Source organism: Peromyscus californicus, unplaced genomic scaffold (assembly GCF_007827085.1).
Source record: "Peromyscus californicus insignis strain IS unplaced genomic scaffold, ASM782708v3 Scaffold_4__1_contigs__length_199733344, whole genome shotgun sequence".
In the NCBI taxonomy this organism is placed as follows: Eukaryota; Metazoa; Chordata; class Mammalia; order Rodentia; family Cricetidae; genus Peromyscus; species Peromyscus californicus.
In genome coordinates this window covers 162476528-162485686 of record NW_026294562.1, presented here as the reverse complement: position 1 = coordinate 162485686, position 9159 = coordinate 162476528, and the positions used below count along the sequence as shown (strand labels likewise).

At 44.5% G+C, this 9159-nt stretch overlaps 1 pseudogene; it reads right to left on the bottom strand.

Moving 5' to 3' along the window:
* Nucleotides 1–3356: 3356 nt before the first annotated feature.
* On the bottom strand, nucleotides 3357–4208 carry LOC128124021 (60S acidic ribosomal protein P0-like; annotated as a pseudogene).
* Nucleotides 4209–9159: the final 4951 nt, after the last annotated feature.

The window sequence follows — 9159 nt, the reverse complement described above, 5'->3', positions numbered from 1 at the left end:
TCCAGTATGAGACTGAACATGAGTGATACATAGTGGTAATTTCTGTCCTGGATTGCTTGTTGCCATTGCATGAACAGCAAATTCAATTCTGAATTATCAGGAATAAGTTCAGCAGTTTCTATATGCAATAAAACTGTTTCTGCATATTGAGATTCAATAATTATTAAGAGATTCATTATAGTCTAATAAAACCATTAGAATGTCATACAACTCTGATGTTTGGACTGAATCATATGGACTTTGAATTACTTTACTGATGTTTCCTGCTTTATAATCAGCCATTCCTAATTTATTTGCATTAGTATAAAATGTAAGAGCCTCCCCTTCCCCCAAAAAAGTAAGAGCCCCAGAAATAGGTGCTCTTTTCACTATTCGGGGAAGAGTCCATTCAGTTCTTTTTATAAATTGAAGCCATTTGCTTTTGAGTTAGTTATCATTAATTTTTCCTAAGAATTGTTACAAGCTCTTTGCCAATCATCATTAATCACCCACAATTGCATAATTCCTTTTTTAAATAACTTATTTATTTTTATTCCATGTATATTCATGTTTTGCCTGCATGTATGTCTGTGTGAAGGTGTCAGAGCCCCTGGAACTGGAGTCACAGGCAGTTATGAACTGCCACATGGATGCTGGGAATTGAACCTGGTTCCTCTGGAAGAGCAGCCAGTGCTCTTAACTGCTGAGCCATCTCTCCAGCCCCCACAATCACATAATTTCAACATGAGTATAAGGTACTACAATCTCAGCTGGATCCATTCATGACAATTGACAAAGCCTTATCTTCCCTTTATACTTAATTTGGAAACTGTTATTATTAGTTTTTTAACTTTTTACTCTGTTTGTGAGCTAGGAAAATTCATTGCAAAATGTAATCCTCCCTCTGCATAGTAAGTCCAGTAAGGGAATGAACGAAAGGTGCAATTACTAAAAGACATTCAGTTGTGAGATCTAATTGATCTACATAGGCATCCTGCAATTTTTTGCTCTACTTGAATCAATTCCCTTTCTGCTTCAGCTGTTAATTATCTCGGACTGTTTAAATCTGAGTCACTTTGCAAGATTTGAAACAAATTATTCAATTCTTGAGTAATCAGTCCAATGGTAGGCTGCAACTAGTTAATATCACCCAATAATTTTTGAAAATCATTAAGAGTGTGCAATTGATCTCTTCTAATCTGTACCCTTTGTAGCTGGATTCTCTGTTTACTTAATTTAAATACTAAATAATTAAGAGAATCTCTTTGTATTTTCTTCAGGAGCAATTCATAATCCCTAACAGGGTAAAAATTTTTTATACTACATTAAACATTCTTTCTAAGGTATCTGTATTAGAAGCAGCCAATAAAACATCATCCATACTGGCCGGGCGGTGGTGGCGCACGCCTTTAATCCCAGTACTCGGGAGGCAGAGCCAGGCGGATCTCTGTGAGTTCGAGGCCAGCCTGGGCTACCAAGTGAGTTCCAGGAAAAGGTGCAAAGCTACACAGAGAAACCCTGTCTCGAAAAACCAAAAAAAAAAAAAAAACCAAAAAAAAAAACAAAAACAAAAAACATCATCCATATCCATCCATATTTTCCAGGGAGGAGTACATGTTCATGCCCACAGGCATTGCCTCTCTTGCACCTTCTCAGTTCTTGAGGGGTACAATGTCAGTGTAGTGACATCTGGTCAAGTTAATCTAGCTGCAAAGGAGTCCACAAGTAAGTTCCCCATTAGCCTCCCAGGGGAGATCTACTTCATCTTTTCTGGCCTGGTTTGGGAAGTCATACTACATCTCTGTGATCCTGTTCTCTTACTTATGAGTGAACTAGTGAAGTTGATTTGAATTGAATCTCCCTTTTAAGGTAATATAAATGTTAAGAAGAGGATGAGATGTCTTAGTTAGGAGAAAGATTGTTGATTATGCATAGGACCTGGTTCAATACCCAGCATCCATCCAAAAGGTGTGGTAGCACATGTCTTTAAACCCAGCACTTGGGAGGAAGAGGCAGGTGAATTTTTATGAGTTTGAGGCAGCAAATTCCATTCCAGTCAGGGCTACACAAGGCAATTCTGTCTAAAATAACAAATAAATAAATGTTTTAAAAGCTAGGCATAGCTGGGCGGTGGTGGCGCACGCCTTTAATCCCAGCACTCGGGAGGCAGAGCCAGGAGTATCTCTGTGAGTTTGAGGCCAGCCTGGGCTACAGAGCAAGATCCAGGACAGGCACCAAAACAACACGGAGAAACCCTGTCTCGAGGGGGAAAAAAAAAAAGCTAGGCATAAGCTGGACATGATGGCTTGTGCCTTTAATCCTAGCACTTGGGAGGCAGAGGTAGGCCAATCTCTGAGTCTGAAGCCAGCCTGGTCTGTAGAGGGAGTATCAGGACAGCTAGGGCTACACAGAGAAATCCTGTCTTAAAAAACAAAACACCGCCGGGCGGTGGTGGCGCATGCCTTTAATCCCAGCACTCGGGAGGCAGAGGCAGGCGGATCTTTGTGAGTTCAAGGCCAGCCTGGACTACCAAGTGAGTTCCAGGAAAGGCGCAAAGCTACACAGAGAAACCCTGTCTCGAAAAACCTAAAAAAAAAAAAAAAAAAAAACACCAAAAAGTCAGGTGTGTGACGGCATGTACTTGTAATCCCAGCAACTCTGGGGAGACAGACAGGAGGAGGCATGGAGCGTGATGACCAGCCAAGCTATCTTAATCTGTGAACCATCTCAAAACCATGGTTCCCGATTAAGTACACTCGAGGTCTCTGGCCTCCACAAGCTTAATTAAAGTTTGCACATGTGCACACACACTAAACTAAAACTAAGTATTTAAAAAAAATGGGAGTAGAATTTACAACTACTCCATCTATCTTCCCTTATAATTACAGTATGATCATGGATATTCTGTGTGAGAATTCTATAAATATTGTTCTTTCTGGTTGGTTCATTAGTTTGTCTTTTGAGACAGAGTCTCATGTAGCCCTGGCTGTCCTCAAACTTGTTATGTAGCCCAGGTTGGCTTTGAACTCCTAATACTCCTGCCTCTACCACCAAGTGCTAGGGTTATAGATACATAGATTTCGCCTGGCGAAATCTTGTTTGTGAGACAAAGGTCTTGCTGTGTAGTCTTATTTTTTTTTTTTTTTTTTTTTTTTTTGGTTTTTCGAGACAGGGTTTCTCTGTGTAGCCTTTCCTGGGACTCACTTGGTAGCCCAGGCTGGCCTCGAACTCACAGAGATCCGCCTGGCTCTGCCTCCCGAGTGCTGGGATTAAAGGCGTGCGCCACCACCGCCCGGCTATTTTTTTTTTTTTTTAAGAGAAGTAAGACTTTCCATGTTTCTCAAATTAAGCTGGCTGAGTTGGTTGCTTTAAGGGGATTAGTCAAAGAGACCAAATCCTGTACCCTCATCTGATTCCTCTTCCTTGGCTTCAGCCCTGACTGGGGCTGCAGCAGCAGGGGTAGCAATAGTAGTGGGATCGGCCCCCCAGGCAGCCGCCACCAAGGCAGATGGATCAGCCAAGAAGGCCTTGACCTTCTCAGCAAGTGGGAAGGCGTATTCAGTCTCCACAGACAAAGCTGAGATCTGCTTGTTCATCTGTGGCACTGAGGCAACAGTCACGTAACCAGCCCACAGACAAACACTGGCAACGTTTCCCACACCCTTTAGGAAGTGTGAGTGCAGAGTCTGCTCTGTGGTGTCAAGCACTTCTGGGTGGTGACAAACAGCTGCTGGATGAGCAGCCCTAACAAAGGAGGTGGAGGAGATGCTCAGCAGTGTGGCTTCACTGTTTCCTACTTTGTCTCCAATTTTATCAACTGTACGTTACTTAGAATTTCAATGGTACTCTAAGAGATCTTAGCGATGATGCCTAAAGCCTGGAAGAAAGAGGGCTTCTCGGGCCTCACACCAGTGTTCTGGGCTGGCACAACGACCTCACATGGGGCGATGGCACCAGCATGGACAGCAACATGTCCCTAATCTCGGTGAAGTCCTCCTTGGTGAACACAAAGTCCACATTCCCTGGAATGAGGCAGCAGTTTCTCCGGAGCTGAGCTGTTCTCCAGGTGTCCCTGATGGCCTTCCCCATCCTGGAGATCTTACTCAGCAGCACCACAGTATTCCTGCGCAGGGACCTGGGGATCTGCTGTGGATCTGCTTGGAGGCCTCATTTTCTGCTTCCACAATGAAGCATTTTGGGTAATCATCTAAAAGTTGGATGATCTTCCCCCTCCCCTCCCTCTATCTCTCTTTCTCTCTCCCAGACAAGGTTTTTTTATGTAACAGTTCTGACTGTCCTGGAACTCACTCTGTAGACCAGGCTGACCTCGAACTCACAGAGATCCGCCTGCCTTTGTCTCCCGAGTGCTGGGTAGGTGGACTTTTCTTTCCCACCCACAAATTTCCAAATAACTGATACAGTCTTAATTATAAATGACCGCCAATAGCTCAGGCTTGTTACTAGCTAACTCTTACATTTTCAATTAGCCCATATTTTTATCTATGCTTTGCCATGTGGCTTGGTAACTTTTCTCAGTATGGCATGTCCATCTTGCTTCTCTCTTCATCTGCTATATGTGCCAGATTCTGCCCTTCTTTCTCCCAGTGTCCTCCTAGTCTGGCTCTCCTGCACAATCTCTTCCTGCCCAGGTATTGGTCAGTCAGCTTCTTTAGTAAACCAATCACAGAGACATGTATTCACACAGTGTAAAGGACTATTCCACAGGATGATCCTAAGGAAGCAGCTGGATTTCCAGGTTGCCCTGTCATCACAAAAGTGCATCAAGGATTGCCACACAGGGTTTAAAGATGATATCACTCTAATGAGGATGCTTGTTGAGAAAGGCTAGCCTTGGACTCTTTCTCTCTTTTTTTAAAATTTATTTATTCATGTATTTTATGTATATGAATGTTCTGTATTCATGTACACCAGAAGAAGGATTCTAATCCTATTACAGATGGTTGTGAGCCACCATGCAGTTGCTGGGAATTGAACTAAGGATCTCTGGAAGAGCAGTCAAGTGCTCTTAACCTCTCCAGTCCTGGCCTTGGACTTCGAGCAGTCTTTCTGCCTCAGCTTCTGGAGTGTTAGAATTACAGGTGTTTATCACCACACCTGGGTAGTGTTTTCTTCTTTTGAGAGAGCTACATTGTCGTATGGCTGCTGAACTTACGAGCCCAGTCGCTCTTTCCACCTCAGCTTCCCTATTAGCTGGATTACAGGCGTGTTTACCGTGCCCAGCTGTCAGGGTATGTATAGATGTATGTATCACAGGAGAGCGGCAGAAGGATTGTAAGAGCCAGAACTGCAGCAAGTCTGCTGTGGAAACACTCTCTCCTGCAAATGGTGGCATAAACAAGACTCGAACAATGGCAATATTAACAGACATGCTAACGTGGAGGGGGAAAATTGCGTGGGGTCTCACCCCTAGACCAAAAACTACAGGTAGCTGCTGGGAGAAGAATTAGCCTCTCTGAGGGATGAGCCCCATTATTGGTTGTCTAATGTAGAGTGGTCGGACCTGAAAAAATACACACACAAGCAACAAAAATGGACGCAGCAAGTTGTACTTACAGATGTGTGCATACGTATGTATACATATATATGTAACAATAATAACCAGAGACAGAGAAGTTATCAATCTGAGAGTGGGGAGACATGGGGAGGGCTGTAGGAGGGAGGGTCATGGGACAGTTGGAGGGAGGGTCATGGGACAGTTGGAGGGAGGGTCATGGGACAGTTGGAGGGAGGGTCATGGGACAGTTGGAGGGAGGGTCATGGGACAGTTGGAGGGAGGGTCATGGGACAGTTGGAGGGAGGGTCATGGGACAGTTGGAGGGAGGGTTCAATAAAGGGAGGGAGGAAAGGTGGTAATTCTGCTTTAATTAAAAACATTTAAAAATAGAATAAAGATATATTTTTTATCATTTATGTATTTCATGTGATGGTGATGGTGTATGTGTGAGTGTGTGCCACAGCCCAAGTGTTTCAGTCAAAAGACAACTCATGGGAATTAGTTCTCTCATTTCACAAAATGGGTCCGGGGAATTGAACTCAGGTCTTCAAGTTTGGTGGCAAGTGCCTCTCCTCTACCTGCTGAGCCATTTTGCCTGTCTTAATTTTTTGTGTTTGTTTTTTGAGACAGGGTCTTACTATGCAACTTGGCCATCCTGGAGCTATCTATGTAGACCAGGCTGCCCTAATTTTTAAAACTATATTTAAATTTTTTTATTTAGTCAAACATGGATGTGCATGCGTATAAGGCCAGCACTTGGGAGGCAGAGGCAGGTGGGTCCCTAAAGATCTCTTTCTCTCTTCCACTCCCCGAAGGGACTAGAGGAGGGCATGGGATCCCTTGGAACTGGAGTTGCAGGTGGTTGTGACCACTTGGTATAGGTGCTGGGAACCAAACCCAGGTCCTATCCAAGAGGGGCAAACTCTCTCAACCATGAGTCAGTTCTCCAGGCCCTCACTGTCTCCATGGTTTACTGTTAGGTGATGTAACTGCCCATTCTGTCTCTCCTGGGCTCCGACTGTCCCACCCATGACTGTCTACAATAGACACACAAAGTAGTTTTGCTTGACTCAGGGTTCAGTGTTGGTGTCACCGAGACAATGTAGCATCCTTCTCCACCCAGGCCTACGGTGTGTCTGTGGGGATGTCTCCTTCTTGTATAACTTACTATGCTTCCTGGCCATCAGAACCATTTGCTTATTCTTGGGTGCCATTGGTTTCTCTGTATATCGGACTGAAGCCCTTGGTTTGCTCGGTGTGTTGAAACAAGTCAAGGGTGTGTCAACTTCACCTTCATGGAGCTCTCAGGCCAGCTGGGCCTTCTGTCTGCCTTCCATTTCCTATGGGTGGGCAGGAGGTTGGAGCCCTGAGGATGCTGCTGTCCAGAAACTCCTCTTACCACCACCACCCTGAGGATTTCCTTCTTCCCTCAGCCTCCTGCCTCAGGCCTGTTTTCAGAGGTGCTCGGGGCCATGGATTCCTCCCAGTTTGGAAGTTCTTCATTCAGTGAGCATTTCTTTCTGCCTAGGATTCAGTTTCCCAGGTCTAAGTAGTTACCATTCATCTGGTACTTAGTTCATTTCCTTCCCTCTTTCTCCACTCTTACCAGGAAATAACACTGAATCGGTCTGTGATGTTTTAGTGCTATGGCAACATAGTTAAGGCTGAAAGTCCAAAATAACAGTGTTGACTCTTGTGAGGTCCCCACTGAGGACAGTGGGGAGCCCACAAGGAAAGAGTGGTCATATCACTGAATGGCTCACTCCCACATGACTCTTCTTTCTCTCTCCCTCCCTCTTTCTTTTATAAGTGTGCGTGTGAGAGAGATCTCCTCACATCATCCAAATCACTCCCACTTCTGCTCTAGAAGACAGGCTTTTCAGGCATGTGCCACCACACCTGGTGTGCTCAATAAAGTAAGTACTAAAAACACTAACTCCTCCCTTGGGCCCACAAAGTAACTAAAATATGGGTAAAAGCATGGCATCCCTCCCCTCATTTTTTTCTCCTTTGTTTTAAAACTTTGGGTCACAGTCCTATCCAGCCATCACACCTATGAGCCACTTCAACAACAGCGTGGCACAGTAATCAGAAGGGGGTGGCAGTGGCGCACGTACCTTGGTTGTAACCAACAGTTCTCCAGTTGAACTTAGGACCTGCCCAACCAGAGGGACACTGTGCCTAGTACTAGAAACCGAGCTAACTGCTCAGTGCTAACGATGTTGTGGTTATTGGAGGGGAATCTACAACCACTAAATTACTAAGCCAGCATAATAACAACAATCTATAAACATTTGTCCTTATTCCCACAGAGAAGTGCCGTCTTCATCCCTCATCAAGGAAACTTCTCTGCAGCAGATGGAGGCCATTGCAGAAAATCACAACCAGTCCAAATGCACACTTGTGGAGCCCAGTCCCAACAGGTACACCTACACAACACTCCAGCACCTAAGGCTCAGGGAATATTCCGGAGGAGGAGATGGAAAGCTTGTAAGAGCCAGAGGATCAGGGAGTTTGCTGTGAGATCGTGTCTCCCAGTAATATCTGAAGCTACACCCATAAAGTCTTATCAAAATGACCACCCGAATATGAGCTGAACAAAGACGTTATCAATAGACATGCCAAAGTAGATGAGACCCACACGGCCTCAACCCTACCCAAAGAACTGCAGGCAACTGAGGAAAGCTGAGAGTTGGAGAGAGATCTTCCTCAAGGAAGAGTACATGAATTGGTTTTCCAGGGCTGAATATTCAGCCCTGAAAAAAAATATATATGTAACATTAGACTGAAGGGTATATTTAAAAATATATGTATATTCATATATTATATATATATGAAATAAAAATTAGAGAAAAAGAGGCATGAATTTGAAAGAGATCAGGGAGAGGTATATGGGAGGGGTGGGAGGGAGGAAAGGGAAAGGAGAAATATGGTAATTATATTATGATCTCAAACCAAACAAACACCTTTGAGTGAGTCACCCATTTGGCACTGTTAATCATTCAGGAGGGGTGGCTCTGGCTGGAACTTGTGATGACCAGCTCATCTCATACTCTTGGGGCTGTCACTGAGGGGCTAGGGAAGGTGTTCAGTTGGTCAAGGGCTTGCCACATGAGCACAAGAACCAGAGTTTGGTCCTCAGCACCCACATAAGAAGCCAGGCATCGCAGAGCATGCTTGTAATCCCAGCCCTGGGGATTTGGAGACAGACGGCTGCCTGGGGGTTGCCGGCTAGGTGACCAGGCCAAATCTTCCAACTCCAGGCTGTCTCCAAAAACTAGGTGGGTTGCCATATCTGGTGGTACATATCTTTGATCACAGCACTCGGTAGGCAAAGGCAGGCAGATATCTATGAGTTCTAGGCCAGCCTGGTCTACACAATGAGACTTGGTAAGGAAGCAAAGAAAGACAGGAAGTCAGAGGAGAGAGTCACCCAGAGCATTTTATTATCAGGCCTTGAAATTTACAAGATCTACTTTATGACCTAGAAATGCTCACTGCACAATTAAAACACTGGAAAATGAATGCCTTGTAAAAACCATACTGTCAGCTTAAGATAATTAAGAGCTTTTAATTAAATAAGTTCATAAGTGGAGCTGTACACTATGAGAAAAGGCTTGCCCTCAGCAGAGACCGAGTGTTCAATTCACTACAGTTATCATTAG